The sequence below is a fragment of the Saccostrea echinata genome, unplaced genomic scaffold (genome assembly GCF_033153115.1).
Source record: "Saccostrea echinata isolate AGI-Se365-2 ecotype Australia unplaced genomic scaffold, CSIRO_AGI_Sech_v1 ptg000029l, whole genome shotgun sequence".
In the NCBI taxonomy this organism is placed as follows: Eukaryota; Metazoa; Mollusca; class Bivalvia; order Ostreida; family Ostreidae; genus Saccostrea; species Saccostrea echinata.
Window position 1 is genome coordinate 15,097,324 of NW_026889778.1, and position 6,000 is coordinate 15,103,323.

The following is a 6,000-nucleotide window of genomic DNA, read 5'->3' on the forward strand; positions in this document are numbered from 1 at the left end:
GAAGTTAATGTGTTTTGTAGCACAAAAACATCATTCTCAAAACAAATATGCATTTAAACAAAGTCATTAAACAATAGTAGTTCAAAATATACATGTGCCGGCGGTGATATTTTAAATTGACAGGGAGTAGGTTTCAAATTCAAGTGGCTTAATCATTCCAAGTGTTTATTCCCAATGTATTTTATTCATTTATTATTTTTTTTTTTTTAGAAATGTTAGAATCAGATCTAGAAATGATTAGAAAAAATGTTAAAACTTCTTAGAAATACTTAACACTTTGCCTTCGGTGCGACGAGACTTTCACACCTGCACAGTGTCGAATGATTTTGATTGACAGGTCAAGCACGTGGACTTCGTGTGAACTTGAAGCAGGAAAATAAAAACCGATTACGACTGTAAAACAAATGGATTTGTTGATAAAAATAGTTTCTTTCATTGCCTGGTATATTTAGAAAAAAAAAATTAAGAATTTTTATTTGATATACATGTAGGTACAAACATTTCAGAAAGGTGGGGTGGGGGGGGGGGCTAAAACCGAATCTCTCTCTCTCTCTTTCTCTCTCTCATTTGTCTGTTAATAGAAAAACTATGACAACATATTACTTAAATATCAAGTTGTGAAAATTTAATATATAACAAATAATATGAATGCCTTTTTGTATCATCTTATCCGAGAATAATCACGGCCGGGAAATGTCTACAGATACATGTAGAAGTCTGCTCAATAAATCATCATAAAAAATAAAACTGACTCATAAATATATTATTGCATTAAAGTTTTAAAATACGGGTGTATTTATGCAATACCTCCACATACCTTTGTAAAATATTTTAATTTTTTTCTCATTATTTTACACGGAATCGTCTTGGCACGAAAATATATGTATGGTTGTTACAACCGTTGTAATTCATTCTATAAGTCCGTAGTTTGCTCTTCTTAAATCCATATTATTTGTAATGATTTTATATATCAAATAAGAATAAACATATTTATTTTACAACTAGATTGATTTTATCTTTAATACTACAGCGTTCGGTAACAATTACAATGTTTTACAGCGATAAAAATTGTCTTATTAAAAAGTTTAATTTAAACATCGTACATATATGCAGAAAATATTATAAGAAACTTAAATTAATAATTTTACTTATTGTGCATGTATCGTCTTTCTTAGGATACTTTTCATTGATTTGTTTATTTCTTTATTATTCATTTATTTTTTTAGCACCAGGCGTACATACAATAGAATAGTTTCAATGCAAGGAAAAGATCAGAGGCATTCCGAATAAATCGTTCATCTTGCGTTCACCGTTCGTTCACCGTTCACTTTGCGTTTGCGCTCCGTTTGCGTTCTGCGTTCGCTCACCGTTCACCGTTCACACGTCGTTCACCAAGTTGCGTTCAGCGTTCACACATCGTTCACTCACCGTTCGCTCTGCGTTCATTCAGCGTTCATTCACCGTTCGTTCACCGTTCGCTCACCGTTCAAGTGGGAAAGTAGAACGTTTCAGGGACTGTATAAAGTAAATCTTTTTTTAGATAGTACTAATAACGAAGTATTTGTCATGGGCGTTAAAGACTTAACCCTTGACGTCACAACTGTTGGTCAAACATTAACAGATTGAAAATGAAACGTAAAGAGAATTCATTTACATGTAATCAAATACAAGAAATGGGAGTTAAGGCCATTTTTAAAAATATATATTTGCTCGTACTCTTCCGACTCAGGATAAAAGTATGGGGTCGGTATGTAGGGAGGAATTTTTATAAATTCAAAAACATATGTGAATATGAATTTAAAATAGTTATTAATGGGATCAGAAAAATCAGTAATGAATAAAAAAAAATTGTTTACTGGAGGTTTCAAAAGTTTTGAGTCGGGGCATTTTTAGTCAGTCGGTCGGGAGAGGGTAACCAAACATTATTTAAAGGTGGCCTAAAAGGCGTATACCATGAATATCGTGTGACTTTTAAGGAATTAAAGTTCCTGTATCAGAATTTCATCATTTTATTTTTGTAATAATGATTAACAATGTTTTGAAATCCCGATCAACCTTTGTCAATATAAAAAGCCGCTTACAGCTAGAATCGTGCGTTTAAGAGCAGAATTCTAACTGCATTTTTCATGGTCCAGAGATTTTTTTTTACATAATTATTTGTAAAAACATAAATAAATTATCCCTAGGGTAATTTTGAACTTCTCACATTTCACTAAGACGTATATTTCTATTTACATGTCACATGATGACGTCCTTGTGAAGTGCTTCTATACAAATCAGTAGAAACATTTTGTAACAAGCAAATTCAAAGAATTGTTGTCCCATTATTTATGGCATATTGTAACTGACTTGTTTGTGTGTCCTGTCTTTTCTGTGCATTATACAATAAAAGCCATAAACGACTAAATTATAACAGTTATGGCAAAGATTATAGCTTCTCAAAACAACATCAAACTTCAGGAGAAAGGTCATGTGGTCAAATATCATAATACAATTCGAAAGGTCTTGTCACAAGTAATGCACATGTAAAAAATATAATATCAAAAACCAGAGTATACAACTTCAGAAAGTTAATGCACATATCAAATGTCATATCTTCTCTCAATCAAAAGTTATCAGTGGTGTTAATTTTTCTTAAATTAGGTCAAACTTCAAGGTCATGGGGTTAAAACTTAAAAGTACATTTTGAAAGGCTTGTATAGGAATACACGTATCAAATATGATTGCCCTATCTTCGTTCCAACAAAAGTTTGCAACACTGATAAAATGTTTGAAAATTAGGTCAAACTCACAGGGTCAAATATCATAGTACATTTCGGAAACATTTGACACAGGTAATGCACTTGTCCTATATGAACGCCCTATCGTATCTTATAAAGAAGTTATCATCAAGTAAATTTTTTTGAAAATTAAGTCAATCACGAAGTTCAAGGTTAAGGGATTAAAGTCATAGCACGTTCGGAAACGTCTTGTCACAGGTAATGCACATGTCAAATATGAAAGCCCTATCTTTTCTCATTAAAAAGTTATAAGCAATTGTCACAGCCCATAGTTTAAGTATAAAGTTGAAGAAATGAATCACAAACACGGCTGCTGGGTTCGATATTCGTATATATATTCCGCGTCTATGGAATGTCATTATAATATACAGAGAAAGAAGGGTGACCTGAAATGTAATTACAGGTATTAGATATTTCTCACCTCACTCACACCTTTACGCTGATCATTATTTAAATCTACAAGTTTGGAGAATTTATAAAACATTGATTTAAATAAAATGATCAAATAAATATTGAATAATTATTGGAAAACTGAGAAATGATTGACCAATTATTTCTTACCGTAAATTCTAGACAGAAGTTCACAATTATCGCTAGATAAATTTGTGTTGGGGAGAGAAAGCGTCTTCTCTCCCCAAAGTCTAAGATTGGAGTGCCCGAGAATTAGTATTGGTGCAAATGCGCAGGGGACAGAGAAAAAAACCAGTTTGACCGCTCACACACTCGTACTCTCACTGACCACTCACCCTTTTAAATGAATGAATGAATAAGGCAATGAATGAACGTAGTAAATTCCGTAGTGAGAAGGGAATTCACTAGTTACTATAATGATATAATGCCTTAGAAAAATGTATGAACATGATATAAATGATAATTAGTAATATTACTTAATTAATTATAATTCACCCTGTGACACAATGATGACTTTTTTGAAAAGTAGGTCAAGGTCACGGAGTCAAAAACCATAGTATATCTGGAGAGGACTTGTCACAGGTTATGTACCTGTGAATTATAAAAGCCCTATATCTTTTCATTGAAATGTTAAGACGAACTTCAAGGTTAAAGTTTGTTTGTTTTTTTATTTTTTTATTCTATTTGTTTTTTCTTTTTTTGTGTGTGTGACAGAATGACAGGCGGAAAGACTGATTGATGGATAGACTGACAGATAATAAGATTTAATGTCCTCTCTCTTTCGCGAAAGCGGTGGACTATAATATAAAATTATTGACAGGGGTTGAGGACAACAATGATTAAGTTAGCCTGCAAGGGATGAAATATTGCCCCACGCGGGGAGAGGTCAGTAATTTCTTCCCGAGCAGGCTAACCTTCTATCCGCCTGTCTGTCTAGTTGCATTTCTGTCTATCAGTAACACATCCTTTTCCGCGTGGTATCTCAAGAAACCTTTGAACCTTTGCAATGAAATTTTAAATAACACCCTTTGGCCCAAAGAAGACCCCAAATGATATTAATATGAAATTAATATTACCCACTTTCAGTGAAAGCGGGGGACAATAATGGAATTCTTAGATAGATCTGCTCCCTAGATCACAAATTCTCACTGGTTGTCCCAAAATAAAATCGATAAAGGTCAATAAACATTACGAATAAATTCAAGTGTCGATGTTGACATACACGAAAAATAACCGATATATAGATTGTTCTGTATATTTTTGTATCAGTTCATGTCTTGCATAACTACATTTTTGAGTTCAGGTAAGAAATTTTACTAACTGATAATTTGTTAAATTTGTGACCCCACGTCAGTGTGGTAGGAGGCTAGATCTCTTCTCTCTCTCAAACACTTTATTCTCTCTCTCTCTCTGCACTATCTTCCACTCTCTTTATTTTTTTGTTCTTCTGACTCAGTTATTCTTTATCCTTGTGAAATAAAAAATATATATATGCATAGAACATAGAGGTTTCAAAGTAATCTATAATAAGAATAATGAAAAAAACTTATTCTAAAATAAAAAAATTCTTTTCGTTATTATAAAGAAATTATAAAATGTTTATTCTTGATCCTTTTACTTTAAATTGGATTCGGCAGAATCGTTTATTTTTGCAAAAAGTGAATGAAATTAAAAATTATAAGGGCGATAACTTCAAACAACAGAAAATACTGCATCCAAGTTCACAATTTGATCATTGCGTTATATGTTTGCGCATTTAATTTTATATGCTTGAAGAACAATATGTATATGCTTACTAACATGCAAAAACATGATAATTATGTTAACTTGAAATCCCAGTTGGTTATTATTTGTTGTACCGTTATGAAAAGTAGATGTGTGGCTAATGCCCTAATTTATCCACATGTAGAGAGGACGGTCTATAAATATTCTTTATTTGACCTCTATATAGTAATTGGGGTTAGACATTCACTATCCCTTTCTCTTATATGCATTCAATTAACGTAAATTCTATATTTTCATAATTTTTGTCCTGTTAAGACATCGTGTCGTTGCGTTGAATATTAACCAAAATACACTTGCATCATGACTTCCTCGTTCTTCAAAGCAATACCAGGTATTTCATATTTTCTTGTTGTATATGAATGTTCCTTTGGTGTTTTATTCAAATACGCACTGTTAATAAAACTACTTGTTGCATTGATCTGCTCTACTAACAATAGATTTCAACTTAAGAATAGACTGTTACATTTTAAATGATGAACCGTTAGGTCATTAGCGTAATTTGAGTAAGTGTTCATTTTATTACAGGTCCTGGCCATGCTTCTGAAAAAATTAAAATCATTACATTAAGCAATAGAGCCATTCAATCCAAAATAAAAGACTCCACCAAATTGTGGGCTTAAGGAGGCTGGGGGGTCAACAAATTAACCATCAGATATAACTTAATTTTTTAGATATGATATCTTAAGCTGTCAACTATCATTTGGCAAAGAAAAATTTCATACATTTTTGTTTTAAAATTTGATCATTTTTGTATATCTTTACATGGAGCTCTTCTTCTAAAGGAGATCAATATAGTCTGAAAATGGCCACAACCCCCCAGCCCTCTTAAAAAATAGTTGCCTTAGTTGCAATTGCCTCTGTCGTGCATACATGTGTATATAGGCGCCCTCCTCGAGTAATATGTATATATGTAACATTATAAAGACAAAGTTTGTAAATCGTAAAACACTTGAAATAAGCATTCAATTCAAAATCTGAAGGAAGGATTTAAATTATGAAAAGGACTGAGCATGATAGGGAAGGA